The following is a 16,157-nucleotide window of genomic DNA, read 5'->3' on the forward strand; positions in this document are numbered from 1 at the left end:
TATGAACCACTACTTCCTGATTCATCTTTAGTTAGACACTTAGGCTGTTTCCATAATTTGGCTATTGTAGATAATACTGCTATAAACAGTGGGTGCATGTATCCCTTTGCATTAATATTTTTGTATTCTTTGGGTAAATTCATAGTAGGGTAATTGTTGGATCATGGGGGGTAGTTCTATTTTTAATGTTTTACAAAAAGATTTTATGTATTTATTCGAAAGAAAGAAAGTGTGAGAGCATGAACAGTGGGAAGGGTAGAAACAGACTCCCCGCTGAGCAGGAAGCCCAAAGCAGGCCTGGATTCCAAGACCTCAAGAACGTGATCTGAGCTCTGAGGGCAGACGCTTAACAAACTGAGCCGTCCAGGCACCCTATTTTGAACTTTATGAGTAAAATCCATACTGTTTTATTTATTTATTTGTTTGTTTGTTTGTTTGTTTATTTATTTAAACCTCTGTACAGTTTTCCAGAGTGGCTGAACCAACTTGCATTCCCACCAATAGCGCAAGAGGTTTCCCCTTTCCCTGCAGTCTCACTAATACCTGTTGTTTTGTGTTGTTGATTTTAGCCATTGTCATGGCTGTGCAGTGATATCTCATTGTAGTTTTGATTTGTGTTTCCCTGATAATAAGTGAGGTTAAGCATCTTTTCATGTGTGTGCTGACCATCTGTATGTCTTCTTTGGAAAAATGTCTATCCATGTCGTCTGCCCATTTTTAACTCTTATTATTCACGTATGGCTTATGGAGTTTTATAAGTTCTTTATATATTTTGGATACTAACCCTTAATCAGCTAGGTTATTTGCAAATATCTTATATTCACTATGGTGTCTTTTAGTTTTGCTGATTGCTTCCTTTGCTATGTAGAAGCTACCTCCTCCTCCTTGATGAGAAAACAAAACAAAACAAAAGAACACAAAACAAAAAAGGCCTCAGGTTTATGTTTATAAACATGGGTCCCAATTCAAAGTTGTTGGCACTGAAATACATAACAGCTAATTAGATCCAGTAACATCAACAGAATGACAAAGTAGTTAGCCCCCAGGCCATCCTTACACCCACAGACACTAATTAAGCAGACAAAATCCCTTTGAGAAATCTGGAAAGCAAATGAAGGAGTGTTACACTCTGGAAATACACAAAATCAGACTTACTGAAGCTAGTAAGGAGCTGTGGGCACTCCTAGCAGTCACTTACCTAGGTAAATGCCACAGGATCAGAAGGAGACCTTGTGGCTCCTAGTTTCTCCCAGAGGAGGGTTAGCATTGCTTTGCATCTCTGGTTCCCCAGCTTTTCCAATGGGGCTCTGCAGAGGACTGATGTCAGTTCTGCCGGTCTTGGCACTTGATGGGTCCTTTACAATGTAGCCTCTTAGGGGAGAACACAGATAATAGGTTGGGCTGGAAGATTCCATAACTTCCCTTCATGTCTCACCGTAGAGTGAGCTAACAAAAATGGGACTAAAGACATATAAAGAACATTTCAACCTAAAGCCACAGATTATGCATTCTTCTGAAGTGCACATGATTCTTCCTCTGGGGAAGATCACCTGTTACTTCACAAAACAAATCTCAATGAATTTAAGATTAAAGTTATAACGTCTGTCTTTTTTGACCACAATGGAATAAAATAACAAATCAAGAGCAAAATGAAATCTGGAAAATTCACAAAAATGTGTAAATGAGACAATATATTCTTGAACAGCTATTGGGTCAAAGGAAAAAAAATTATTAAAAAGGAAATTTCAGGGGCGCCTGGGTGGCTCAGTGGGTTAAGCCACTGCCTTCGGCTCAGGTCATGATCTCAGGGTCCTGGGATCGAGCCCACAATGGGCTCTCTGCTCAGCAGGGAGCCTGCTTCCTCCTCTCTCTCTCTGCTTGCCTCTCTGCCTACTTGTAATCTCTCTCTGTCGAATAAATAAATAAAATCTTTAAAAAAATACCTGAAGACAAATGAAAATGAATAAAGATACAACAACTTACTGGATGCAGCAAAATCAGTATACAGAGGGACATTCAAAGTGACAAATGAGTACTTTAAAGAAGAAAGATCTCAGGGGTGCCTGGGTGGCCCAGTCATTAAGCGTCTGCCTTCAGCTCAAGTCAGGATCCCAAGTCAGGCTCCCTACTCAGCGGGAAGCCTGTTACTCCCTCTCCCACTCCCCCTGCTTATGTTCCCTCTCTAGCTGTCTCTCTCTATCTCTGTGTGTCAAATAAATAAATAAATAAATAAATAAATAACATCTTTAAAAAAAATAAAGAAGACCAATCTCAAATAAACAGCCTAACTTTACACCTGAAGAAGGTAGAAAAGGATTAATAAACCAAGCCCAAAGTTAGTGGAAGGGAGAAAATAAAAATAAGGGCAAAAGTAAATGAAATAGAAAATAGAAAAACAACAGAAAAAATCAATTAAATTATTTTTTTTGAAAAGACAAGATGGACAAACCCTAGCCTAAACTAGGTGACATGAAGAGAAGACTTAAATAAATCAGAAATTAAAGAACATTACAACTGATAACGCAGAAATCAGAAAGTTTATAAGAAGTTATAGGCTAAGGAACTGTTTTGGCTAATCCAGAAAAAAATGGATAAATTGCTAGAATTATACAGTGTACCAACACAAAGTCATGAAGATAGGGAATGACTAAGTGGATCCATAACTGGTATGGAGATTGAATCACTATTCAAAAAATCTCCCATCAAAGAAAAGCCTGGGACCTTTGTGGTTTCACTAGTGAATTCTATTAAACATTCAAAAACATAAAATTGTATGAATCTAGTCAATCCTTCTCAATGCTTGCAAAAAATTCACACTTGTCTAAGTAATCAAGAGTTAATTATCTTTAAAATACTAGTTGATTACCAGGATCATTGGGGGTCCTTTAAAATGTAGATTTTACTGAGTCTTTTCCCCAGAAGTTATGGTTTGTTAGTTTCAGGCTGAGGTCTTGCAATAGAATTTGAAAATGTGGTTTGGATAGAGTTTGGTTTTCACTGACTGGGCAGCTCCTTAAGAGTTGACCATTCCCAGGAGGATGTGGGCAGGTGCCAGCCCCATGTGAGACTTGACCCTTACCTGTCCTCTTGTGATCTTCACTACACTCTCTACTTAAAGCTGTATTGAGATATGTCTGGATTTACTAAAGAGGGGTCTTCTGGAAAACTCACCTGTGGAATTCCTTATGGATTTAGGGGTGGCTTCCTGGAGTGTTTCTTAGTCTCACTTGTTGACCACCATAGGAATTGCTCCTGCTGTAGAAAACACCAGCTGTTTTTTTGTCATAGCTATCTAAAATCAAATGATAGAAAGTTTTCTTCCATATAGAAGCTAAGAATGAACATATTTTTTTTTCTTTCGATGTTGTTCACTAGTAGTAACAAATAGAGAACAAAAGGAATGGAACAAAGTTCACCAAAGCTTTAAGGTCTGAAACTATCTTTTCTTTGAAGTGTAACTGCTAAAGCAATCTTTTTTTCCTCACTTTTAACTTCTCTTAAAAGTTAAGAGACAGCCAAGCAAGCCTTCTAGCTACATTTTTATTCCTTGGATTAATATATCAGTACTTTCTCACCTTTTAAATACTCTTTTATATCACTTGTCATTGATTTCACCCTAGTTCACCTAGATGGGGTCAGGTACACCTAGCACTGTGGGCACTTGGCTACACCAAGAAAGCAAGACAGTTTATCTTATCAAAAAATACAAAAATGGAAAATTTACTATCGTTTTTCTTTCATGGTCCCATAACATGGAAGGCCTCAGATTAAATGGCAATCACTTCCCAGTGATCATGGCCCTCATACAGTAGAAGCATCTGGCCCAGTGCTACTGGAGTCCACCAGCATAGTGCAGGTTTGTTGGAGATGATTCCTAGATACTAGCTTTTCTCTCTCCTACCTTTTCTAATGATCACTGTCAAACCTCATCTTCTCTATTAACATTCCATTTTGGTTATGGATACATCCGAGGCTGGATGAAGAAAGGCTAAAAACTATTCCCATAGACATAGTGCTTTACACACAAAGAACTTTCACGGTAGGCTGGTTTCTGATTTTTGTTAGACTTTAGATGTATTAATTATTGTATTTAAATAAGGCAACCAATTTTATATACTTAGCCTTAAGAACTGTGTTTTTGTAACCTTTTCTTTCTCTAAGACCTTTTGAATTTTGGAAGAGGAATTAAAGGAGAGTTGTGGGAAGATGCTCTAAAGAAAATGTCTACACGACAATCTGGCCACCAGTTGTGAGAATTGGGCATCTCCCAATGAGATGTTCCTTAGTAGATAGGAAAAAAAAAATAAAAAAAATAAAAAATATATATATATGCGCATATGCTGGCTAACTGAACATAATAAAAAATGAAATAAAAAATAGAAAAAGAAAACAAAAGGAATATGAAAGTATTTCCAAAGAAGCATGTGCTTCACCAACAGAAGAATTTTCCATGTATTAAAATTTTAAAGAAGTGTTTAGAGGGCAACATTTTAATTGTCATATTTTTGCATTTTGTTTTAGTACATCTCAAATAGTGTGATTTATGAGATATAATACATTCCTACAAAACAGTGACATTCACACAATACTTTATGAATTCCTGTTCTAATTGTCTGGTATACAATCCATCTCTATGTGTAGTAATTTTTGTGTGGTGTGAAGAATTGTAGAAGTATCACCCTTTGTATCTCAGAGCCTTGCTGGTGCCTCTCACCTTTGTGCTTCATTTGTACCCTCTTACCAGCAGAGTGATTCCATGTACAACAGCTCCCTTTTGGTTTTTTGTTCTTTGCTTTATTTTGTTTTAAATTTTGGAGTGATGAACATGTTGTTGCTTACGGCAGTGTCCTGTCACCTCCTCAGTGACTCAGCAATACTGTGCAATATGGAGCACTGTGGCATTTTTTTATTCTGCTTACATATTGAGACATACAATTATTATTATTATTATTATCGAGAGAGATTGCATTATTCCAGATGAAGTCCTCAAATACTTTTAAAATGCTACCACTGTTGATACTTAGGAGAAGTAAGAGGACAGCCATGAGGTCTAATCTTCAAGAGAACCTCTTGTCTTGCATGCTTTCTCTTTTGGGCAGAATGCATTTATGACATTCCTTTAAGATTAGAATTCAGGAAGATAATCAATAGGATAAGACCTTAGGATTGGAAGTATTATGAAGTCATTTGATGGTGAGAATTAAGCAGATGTGATGGTGACTGACTTCTTCAAGAAATGAAGCATGACATCAGTGGGTCAAACCAGATCACAGAGCCATAAAGAAAATTGAATAGTTCACTTGTTCTGTACACTTTTGTTCTTGGAGTTGATACTTTTGCTTGCTTTCTTGCAAGTAGGAAGTAGGCATTGACTTTTTAAATTCAATTTGTTTTCTTTGTATTTATTACTGTCTGGTTTTTTTTTACTAAGGTGGCAAAATTTCATTACAATATTTAACTGTCTCATCAGTGGAAAGTACTTTGGGATATAAATTCACTTTGGCTGGGAGTTGACTCATCAGTAAAAATGTTTTTGGACATAAACATGGTTTGGCCGTGATTTGGCTGAAGTATGAATTTTGCATTATTTTAAAAAATTGTTCTGTCATGAGGTACTAAACTTCTAAAACTCTCAATAAAACGTTCAGTTCTGTCCAACTAAGTAGAACGTATGATTCTCAAATAATACGTGCCCAACATGTGTGAAAGTTCAAGTTTAGCATACAGGTAAAAAGCATGACTTACTTTGGAAAAGTGAAATACATTGTTGGTATGCCTGAGTTTATAGGTGCTTAATGACGAGAGGAATAAATATAGGGAATAGCATTCCAAATTCAGTATTTATTGATTCTGATTTTTTGTTCAGTTTTCTAAAATTGGGTTGTGATGTTTATTGGTGGTTTATGGGTAATGTCACAATGTCTTCCTCTCCTTCCCTGTTCTTTTAACCACTGGCCACTGACAAGCTGCTTTAAAATTTAGGGTGTCTGTGTTTTTTGACTAGGGTTGTCTTGTAGTAGGCTGCATGAAAATGATAGTTCCTTCTATGGGAGGTCAAAAAGTGAAAAACTGCATCATGGTGAAAGATATTGAAGGAGGGTTTGTAGAAGAGCCCCACGTATAAGGTATAAAAATGATTGTACAAAGGAACAGAAGGGGAGAAGTACTCCAGGAAGTACTGAAGGAACATGTGGCTTCAATGTTGGAATGGGGATGATATGATCAGAAGGTAAAGGACGGATTGCCAGCAGAAGGAGACACCATCACAATCATGGAGATAATTCATAGGCAAAGTGGTCCCGATAGTAGAGTGTGGGCTTGGACTTACAAGACTGGTATTGGATATGCTTGATAAATGAAGTACTTTTGAACAGGGAGGTAGCAAAATGAAGCAGTGTTATCATCTATATGGGTTGCTTGTAGATCAGGAATGAGACGCCAGGAAAAGTATTTGGATGTAGAAACAGTAAAAGAAGATACATTTGAGTTCTTATCTACATTGAAGAGAATAACGGCTAGAAAGCTGAAAGGTCTCTCTTGGACCAGACATCTCATGAACAGTCTGCACATGTGGATATACCCTTTATAAGAGAAGACGTGAATGCTGAAATAAAGGAGCAGGTACTTAAAAACCTGAGACACAGGCTGAATATTCACATAAATTCAGCTGCTACATGTGAAGGAAGAGGGAATAAAAGACAAAAGAGAAAGAGTGAAATGTTACTTTAATTCAGGCATAATGATAAAGATAAAGAAAAACAAGAAGTATATCATATTGAATCAGCAGGCTTTAGCTTCTTGAAGATAAGCACTATAGTTTATTCCTCAAAAATATTATCCTGAACCCTGATGTCACTCTATATGTACTTAAATGATGCCTAAGTGAATGAAAGAAGCCTTGTCATAATTTAGTAACTGACTGAAAACAGAAGTAACTCTCACTTTTGAGATGGAATTCTTAAAGGGTGGGAAGCAATTTGAATTTCAATAGTGTGGTAGTAACAAGGGCTCCCAAAGATTTCTATATCCCTATCCCAGGAACCCGTGAATATGGTAGCTTACATGGCAAAGGGGATTTGGTTGCAAACACAATATTAGTTGTTAATTGACTGACCTTCAAATAGGGAGATTATTTTTGGATATTCTGTGTGGGTTCAATCTAATTACATATTCCTTCAAATGTGGAAGGGGGAAGCAAAAGTTAAAGTACCAGCCAGAGTAGAGGATACCCTTGGAGACAGACTCAATAGACCATTGCTGCCTTTGAGAATGGAATGTCACTAGGAGGTAAAGACTGTAGACAGTCTCTAGACGCTAGAAAAGGCCAGGAAACAGGTTTTTCCTTAGAGCCTTGAAATGAACCCCTCCTCCTGACACCCTGAATTTAGTCCAGTGAGACCTATTCCAGACTTCTGGTCTTCAGGATCGTAAGAAAATATATTTACAGTTGATCTTGAACAACTTGGAGGTTAGAGGTTCTGACCTCCACACTGCCAAAAATCTGCAACCAACTTTTTGACTTTGCCTAAATTTAAAAACTAATAGAACTTCGAGAGATCCCTTTTTACTGTGGTGAGCAATTTTTTGGAGAGACTCCTCCCAGGGAGATGATTAGCATCACACATATTTAAAGGAGATATTCCCAACACTTGAACTCACTGCAACAGCAATGGGAGAGGCTACAAAATTATTACAGTAACACAGTATGTACTAGAATTAATTTTATGCAGTTCTGATTTAATACTGCAGGTTTAACCTGTGTTTACATTTCTCTCAACTGCATTTGTGTTTGTGTGTCTAACTTGAGATACATTTTAGTTTTTTATAATTGATTTGTGCATGCTGCATGGTAGTTAAGGATAAAATACACTGCTATCTACATATATTTAACTTTCTCCTAATTTTTTTTGTATTTTTGGGCTACATGGTTTGTCTGCCAGTTGTTTAAAATTGTCAGAAATCTCCAAAAATGTCTCCAATGAACTTATTGGGAAGAAAATCCACATATAACTGAACCTACGTAGTTCAAACCTGTGTTGTTGAAGGGTCAAATGTAATTTGTTAAAGTAGAAATGGGAAACTAATACAAGTTGGTTTGGGAGGAAGGTGTGTCAAGCATTTAGTAGTGGGAAGCCATTAGGTTTGATATTTGGAATATTGATTCTGCAAAATCTAGCAGGGGAGTGTTGGGGAAATTGCTTAAATTCTTCGGGTATCACTTTCTTCATTAATTATGTCCTTGGCATCCCGAGAGAGCTGTACTTGATTCTATTGCTCCATCACTCACTGGCCTTTCTCTGACTCTTAAATATGTTTGTAGTCTCCTGTATTACTAGTCTGTACCAGTAATACTAGCCTCAAGTATTCTCACTTATTATTCCTGATTTCCTTTTTAGTGATTTGACTCCTCTACTCTCATGGTTCTTCTTGTCATATATTTGCCCGAATGAGAAGCACTTTGATCTGTTTAGCACCCAATCTTTTCTTCAAATTGCATCTATATTTTTTTAATTTTTAAAATTTTTTATATTAACATATAATGTATTATTTGCCCCAGGGGTGCAAGTCTGTGAATCAACAGGCTTACACATTTCACAGCACTCACCATAGCACATACCCTCCCCAAATGCATCCATAGTTTTAAAATAATTCCCTTAGAATTCATTAGAAGGGACATCAAGCTCAACTTGTCTCTAAACAAATTTCTCATTTTCTCCTTTTAAATGGGTCCATTTAAACAGTTAAATACAATAAGCTTCTAAAACATCAATGTTTATCTCTCTAATTAGTTAAATCACATACATTCTTGTCTGAACATCTTGATTGAGGAGAAGAGGGCTGGATAGGAATAAGAATTTACTGAACACTCAATGAATACCAGATATCTAAATAGATCTTATACAAAAAAATGGGAATTTTTTTTTTTTAAAGAAAAAGTTAAACTGATTTAGTGAAATTGAGGTACCAGTCTTCATAGTGTCTCTCCATGCACTTCAGCAAAGGCAATTATCAGTTCTGGAGGAGAGAAGATGGCATACAGAACAGGAGTTGTTAAACCTTTTTCAGTGAAGTACCATAATGAATATTATAAGCTCTGTGAATCAAACAACATGTCTGTCTCATATTCTTCTTTGTTGTGCTTTGTGTGCTTGTTTCTTTGATCATTTGTGTGTATTTTTTTAAATTTTTTATTTTTTATAAACATATATTTTTATCCCCAGGGGTACAGGTCTATGAATCGCAGGTTTACATACTTCACAGCACTTACCATAGCACATACCCTCCCCAATGTCCATAACCCCAACCCCCCTTTCCCCCAACCCTCCTCCCCCCAGAAACCCTCAATTTGTTTTGTGAGATTAAGAGTCACTTTTGGTTTGTCTCCCTCCCAATCCCATCTTGTTTCATTTATTCTTCTCCTACCCCCTTAACCCTTCATGTTGCATCTCCACTTCCTCATATCACGGAGATCATATGATAGTTGTCTTTCTCCGCTTGACTTATTTCGCTAAGCATGATGCCCTCTAGTTCCATCCACGTTGTCGCAAATGGAAAGATTTCATTTCTTTTGATGGCTGCATAGTATTCCACTCTGTATATATACCACATCTTCTTGATCCATTTATCTGTTGATGGACATCTAAGTTCTTTCCATAGTTTGGCTACTGTGGACATTGCTGCTATAAACATTCGGGTGCACATGCCCCTTTGGATCACTATGTTTGTATCTTTAGGGTAAATACCTAGTAGTGCAATTGCTGGGTCATAGGGCAGTTCTATTTTCAACATTTTGAGGAACCTCCATGCTGCTTTCCAGAGTGGTTGCATCAGCTTGCATTCCCACCAACAGTGTAGGAGGGTTCTCCTTTCTCCGCGTCCTTGCCAGCATCTGTCATTTCCTGACTTGTTGATTTTAGCCATTCTGACTGGTGTGAGGTGAAATCTCATTGTGGTTTTGATTTGTATTTCCCTGATGCTGAGTGATATGGAGTACGTTTTCATGTGTATGTTGGCCATCTGGATGTCTTCTTTGCAGACATGTCTGTTCATGTCCTCTGCCCATTTCTTGATTGGATTATTTGTTCTTAGGGTGTTGAGTTTGCTAAGTTCTTTATAGATTTTGGACACTAGCCCTTTATCTGGTATGTCGTTTGCAAACATCTTCTCCCATTCTGTCAGTTGTCTTTTGATTTTGTTAACTGTTTCCTTTGCTGTGCAAAAGCTTTTGATCTTGATGAAATCCCAATAGTTCATTTTTGCCCTTGCTTCCCTTGCTTTTGGCGATTTTCCTAGGAAGATCTTGCTGTGGCTAAGGTCGAAGGGGTTGTTGCTTGTGTTCTCCTCAAGGATTTTGATTGATTCCTTTCTCACATTGAGGTCCTTCATCCATTTGGAGTCTATTTTTGTCTGTGGTGTGAGGAAATGGTTCAATTTCATTTTTCTGCATGTGGCTGTCCAATTTTCCCAACACCATTTATTGAAGAGGCTGTCTTTTTTCCACTGGACATTCTTTCCTGCTTTGTCGAAGTTTAGTTGACCATAGAGTTGAGGGTCCATTTCTGGGCTCTCTATTCTGTTCCATTGATCTATGTGTCTGTTTTTGTGCCAGTACCATGCTGTCTTGATGATGACAGCTTTGTAATAGAGCTTGAAGTCCGGAATTGTGATGCCACCAACGTTGGCTTTCTTTTTCAATATCCCTTTGGCTATTCGAGGTCCTTTCTGGTTCCATAAAAATTTTAGGATTATTTGTTCCATTTCTTTGAAAAAGATGGATGGTACTTTGATAGGAATTGCATTAAATGTGTAGATTGCTTTAGGTAGCATAGACATTTTCACAATATTTATTCTTCCAATCCAGGAGCATGGAACATTTTTCCATTTCTTTGTGTCTTCCTCAATTTCTTTCATGAGTACTTTATAGTTTTCTAAGTATAGATTCTGTGCCTCTTTGGTTAGGTTTATTCCTAGGTATCTTATAGTTTTGGGTGCAATTGTAAATGGGATTGACTCCTTAATTTCTCTTTTTCTGCCTTGTTGTTGGTTTAGAGAAATGCAACTGATTTCTGTGCATTGATTTTATATCCTGACACTTTACTGAATTCCTGTACAAGTTCTAGCAGTTTTGGAGTGGAGTCATTTGGGTTTTCCACATATAGTATCATATCATCTGTGAAGAGTGATAGTTTGACTTCTTTGCCGATTTGGATGCCTTTAATTTCCTTTTGTTTTCTGATTGCTGAGGCTAGGACTTCTAGTACTATGTTGAATAGCAGTGGTAATAATGGACATCCCTGCCATGTTCCTGACCTTAGCGGAAAAGCTTTCAGTTTTTCTCCATTGAGAATGATATTTGCGGTGGGTTTTTCATAGATGGCTTTGATGATATTGAGGTATGTGCCCTCTATCCCTACACTTTGAAGAGTTTTGATCAGGAAGGGATGCTGTACTTTGTCAAATGCTTTTTCAGCATCTATTGAGAGTATCATATGGTTCTTGTTCTTTCTTTTATTGATGTGTTGTATCACATTGACTGATTTGCAGATGTTGAACCAACCTTGCAGCCCTGGAATAAATCCCACTTGGTCGTGGTGAATAATCCTTTTAATGTACTGTTGAATACTATTGGCTACTATTTTGGTGAGAATTTTCACATTTGTGTTCATCAAGGATATCGGTCTGTAGTTCTCTTTTATCATGGGATCCTTGTCTGGTTTTGGGATCAAGGTGATGCTGGTGTCATCAAATGAGTTTGGAAGTTTTCCTTCCATTTCTATTTTTTTGAACAGTTTCAGGAGAATAGGAATTAGCTCTTCTTTATATGTTTGGTAGAATTCCCCCCGGAAGCCATCTGGCCCTGGGCTTTTGTTTGTTTGGAGATTTTTGATGACTGTTTCAATGTCCTTACTGGTTATGGGCCTGTTCATGCTTTCTATTTCTTCCTGGTTCAGTTGTGGTTGTTTATATGTCTCTAGGAATGCATCCATTTCTTCCAGATTGTCAAATTTGTTGGCGTAGAGTTGCTCATAGTATGTTCTTATAATGGTCTGTATTTCTTTGGTGTTAGTTGTGATCTCTCCTCTTTCATTCATGATTTTATTTATTTGGGTCCTTTCTCTTTTCTTTTTGATAAGTCTGGCCAAGGGTTTATCAATCTTATTAATTCTTTCAAAGAACCAGCTCCTAGTTTCGCTGATTTATTCTATTTTTTTTGGTTTCTAGTTCATTGATTTCTGCTCTGATCTTTATGATTTCTCTTCTTATGCTGGGTTTAGGGTTTCTTTCTTGTTCTTTCTCCAGCTCCTTTAAGTGTAGGGTTAGGTTGTGTACCTGAGACCTTTCTTGTTTCTTGAGAAAGGCTTGTACCGCTATATATTTTCCTCTCAGGACTGCCTTTGCTATGTCCCATAGATTTTGAACCATTGTCTTTTCATTATCATTTGTTTCCATGAATTTTTTAAATTCTTCTTTAATTTCCTGGTTGACCCATTCATTCTTTAGAAGGATGCTGTTTAGTCTCCATGTATTTGGGGTCTTTCCACATTTCCTCTTGTGGTTGAGTTCTAGCTTCAGAGCATTGTGGTCTGAAAATATGCAGGGAATGATCCCAATCTTTTGATACCAGTTGAGACCTGATTTAGGACCGAGGATGTGATCTATTCTGGAGAATGTTCCATGTGCACTAGAGAAGAATGTGTATTCTGTTGCTTTGGGATGAAATGTTCTGAATATATCTGTGATGTCCATCTGGTCCAGTGTGTCATTTAAAGCCTTTATTTCCTTGCTGATCTTTTGCTTGCATGATCTATTTCAGTGAGGGGAGTGTGAAAGTCCCCTACTATTATTGTATTATTGTTGATGTGTTTCTTTGATTGTGTTATTAATTGGTTTATATAGTTGGCTGCTCCCACGTTGGGGGCGTAGATATTTAAGATTGTTAGATCTTCTTGTTGGACAGACCCTTTGAGTATGATATAGTGTCCTTCCTCATCTCTTATTATAGTCTTTGGCTTAAAATCTAATTGATCTGATATAAGGATTTCCACCCCTGCTTTCTTCTGATATCCATTAGGATGGTAAATTGTTTTCCACCCCCTCACTTTAAATCTGGAGGTGTTCGGGTTTAAAATGAGTTTCTCGTAGGCAACATATAGATGTGTTTTGGTTTTTTATCCGTTCTGATACCCTGTGTCCTTTGATTGGGGCATTAACATTCAGGATAACTATTGAAAGATGTGAATTTAGTGCCATTATATTACCTGTAATGTGACTGTCCTGTATATTGTCTCGGTACCTTTATGATCTTCTACTTATAGTTTCTCTCTTTGCTTAGAGGACCCCTTTCAATATTTCCTGTAGAGCTGGTCTGCTGTTTGCAAATTTTTTCAGTTTTTGTTCGTCCTGGAAGCTTTTAATCTCTCCTTCTATTTTCAATGATAGCCTAGCTGGATATAGTATTCTTGGCTGCATGTTTTTCTCGTTTAATGCTCTGAATATATCATGCCAGCTCTTTCTGGCCTGCCAGGTCTCTGTGGATTAGTCTGCTGCCAATCTAATATTTTTCCCATTGTATGTTACAGACTTCTTTTCCCGGGCTGCTTTCAGGATTTTTTCTTTGTCACTAAGACTTGTAAATTTTATTATTAGGTGACGGGGTGTGAACCTATTCTTATTGATTTTGAGGGGGGTTCTCTGCACCTCCTGGACTTTGATGCTTGTTCCCTTTTCCATATTGGGGAAATTCTCTCCAATAATTCTCTCCAGTATACCTTCTGCTCCCCTCCCTCTTTCTTCTTCTTCTGGAATCCCAATTATTCTAATGTTGTTTCATCTTATGGTGTCACTTATCTCTCAAATTCTCCCCTCGTGGTCCAGTAGCTGTTTGTCCCTCTTTTGCTTAGCTTATTTATTCTCTGTCATTTGGTCTTCTATATCACTAATTCTTTCTTCAGCCTCATTTATCCTAGCAATGAGAGCCTCCATTTTTTTTTTAAAGATTTATTTACTTTTTTGACAGACAGAGATAACAAGTAGGCAGAGAGGCAGGCAGAGAGAGAGGAGGAAGCAGGCTCCCTGCTGAGCAGAGAGCGTGATGCGGGGTTTGATCCCAGGACCCTGGGATCATGACCTGAGCTGAAGGCAGAGGCTTTAACCCACTGAGCCACCCAGGTGCCCCGAGAGCCTCCATTTTTTATTGCACCTCATTAATAGCTTTTTTGATTTCAACTTGGTTAGATTTTAGTTCTTTTATTTTTCCTGAAAGGGCTTTTATATCTCCCGAGAGGGTTTCTCTAAAATCTTACATGCCTTTTTCGAGCTTGGCTAGGACCTTGAGAATTGTCATTTTGCACTCTAGATCTGACACATTACCATTGATTAGGTCACTAGCCTTTGGTACTGCCTCTTGTTCTTTTTTTTGTGGTGAATTTTTCCGCCTTGTCATTTTGTCCAGATAAGAGTATATGAAGGAGCAAGTAAAATAGTAAAAGGGTGGCAACAACCCCAGGAAAATATGCTTTAACCAAATCAGAAAAGATCCCAAATCGTGAGGTGGGAGAAAGGGGATAAAAAGAGGTTTAGAAAGAAAGAAAGGAAAAAAAAAAAAAAACAAAGAAAAGAAACAATTAAAAAAAGAAAACAAATAAAGAAAAAGTATAAAAATATATATATATTATATATTAGATAAACTAGTTAAAAAATGTTAAAAAGAAAAGCGTAAAAGTTTATAAAATTTAGCAGAAGAAGAGAAAAAAAAATGAAAAAGAAAAAAAATTAAATTAACTGCAAGACTAAAGAATCATGGGTAGAAAGCCATGAGTTCCGTGCTTGGCTTTCCCCTCCTCTGGAATTCTGCTGCTCTCCTTGATATTGAAACCGCACTCCTTGTTATGTGAACTTGGTCCTGGCTGGATTTCTTGTTGATCTTCTGGGGGAGGGGCCTGTTGTAGTGATTCTCAAGTGTCTTTGCTCCAGGCAGAATTGCACCGCCCTTACTAGGGGCCGGGCCTAGTAATCTGCTCGGGTTTGCTTTCAGGAGCTTTTGTTCCCTGAGTGCTTTCTGTAGAGATCCGGAGGAAGGGAATGAAAATGGCGGCCTCCAGGTCTCCCGCCCGGAGGAGCCGAGAGCCTGGGACCCCACTCCTCAGTGTGCCCTCAGAGAACCGCACCCAATTACTCCCATTTCCGTGGCCTCCAGCCATGCTCCAAGCTTACCGAGCCTGCGACCCATTCAAGGTAATCCCGAGCTGGGAGCTCACTCCTCAGCTCTGTCTCTGTAGCCGGCTTCCCTGTTCTAATACCTGTAAGCTCTGTGACACTCAGACACCCCCGATCCTTCTGTAACCCTGGGGCCACGCTGGCCCTGCGTGAGCTTCACCCCGGTTTAGCCTTTGGAGAGATGTCCCTCAGCGGAACAGACTTTTAAAAGCCCTGATTTTGTGCTCCGTTGCTCTGCTGCTTGCCGGGAGCCGGCCCCTCCCCCGGGGTCTATCTTCCCATCACTTTGGATTCACTTCTCCGCCAGTCCTACCTTTCAGAAAGTGATTGATTTTCTGTTCTAGAATTGCTGTTCTTCTTTTCGATCTGCTGTTGGATTTGTAGGTGTGTGCAATCTTTAGATAAGCTATCTAGCTGATCTCCTGCTAGCTGAAGTAGTCTCAGCCTGCTACTTCTCTGCCATCTTGACTCCTCCTCTGTGTATTTTTTTTTTTTTAACAGTACTTTTAAAATCTAAAATCTGGGACTCCTGGGTGGCTCAATGGGTTAAACGTCCTAGAACTGAGCCCCAGATTGGGCTCCTTGCTCAGCAGGGAGTCTGCCTCTCCCTCTGCCCCTCTCCCTGTTCCTTGTGTGCTTGAGAGAGACATCTCTCAAATAAATTAAAAAAAAAAAACCTTTAAAAAATATAAAATCTATTCTTAGCTTATGGACCTTTCAAAAACTGACTCAGTTTGGTGCACAGACTAGATTGGCTTGCATGATATAGTTTGTGAAGTAGAACAAATAGGGCATTCCTGAATTGTACCATAATGAAAAAATATCCTTGAAACCTAGACTTCATTGAGAAAGAATTTTTCCCCCTTCTAAATTATAAGTATTTCCTATCACCTATGGAGAACTAGTTGCGGTAAAACTGGATTGCAGAGGGGAATGGACTT

General features: G+C 38.1%; 1 long non-coding RNA gene across 1 annotated transcript in view; it reads right to left on the bottom strand.

Moving 5' to 3' along the window:
• Window positions 1–914: 914 nt before the first annotated feature.
• The window catches only part of LOC123388900, an 85,591-nt gene continuing 70,348 nt past the window's right edge, over window positions 915–16,157 (bottom strand). The window contains exons 3-4 of the long non-coding RNA XR_006603417.1: window positions 3,172–3,255; window positions 915–1,371 (exon numbers count right to left, since the gene is read on the bottom strand). This is a non-coding gene — a long non-coding RNA (uncharacterized LOC123388900). The remainder of the gene's footprint in view (window positions 1,372–3,171; window positions 3,256–16,157) is intronic.

Source organism: Mustela putorius, unplaced genomic scaffold (assembly GCF_011764305.1).
Source record: "Mustela putorius furo isolate JIRA1106 unplaced genomic scaffold, ASM1176430v1.1 tig00003923_pilon_pilon_pilon, whole genome shotgun sequence".
NCBI lineage: Eukaryota > Metazoa > Chordata > Mammalia > Carnivora > Mustelidae > Mustela > Mustela putorius.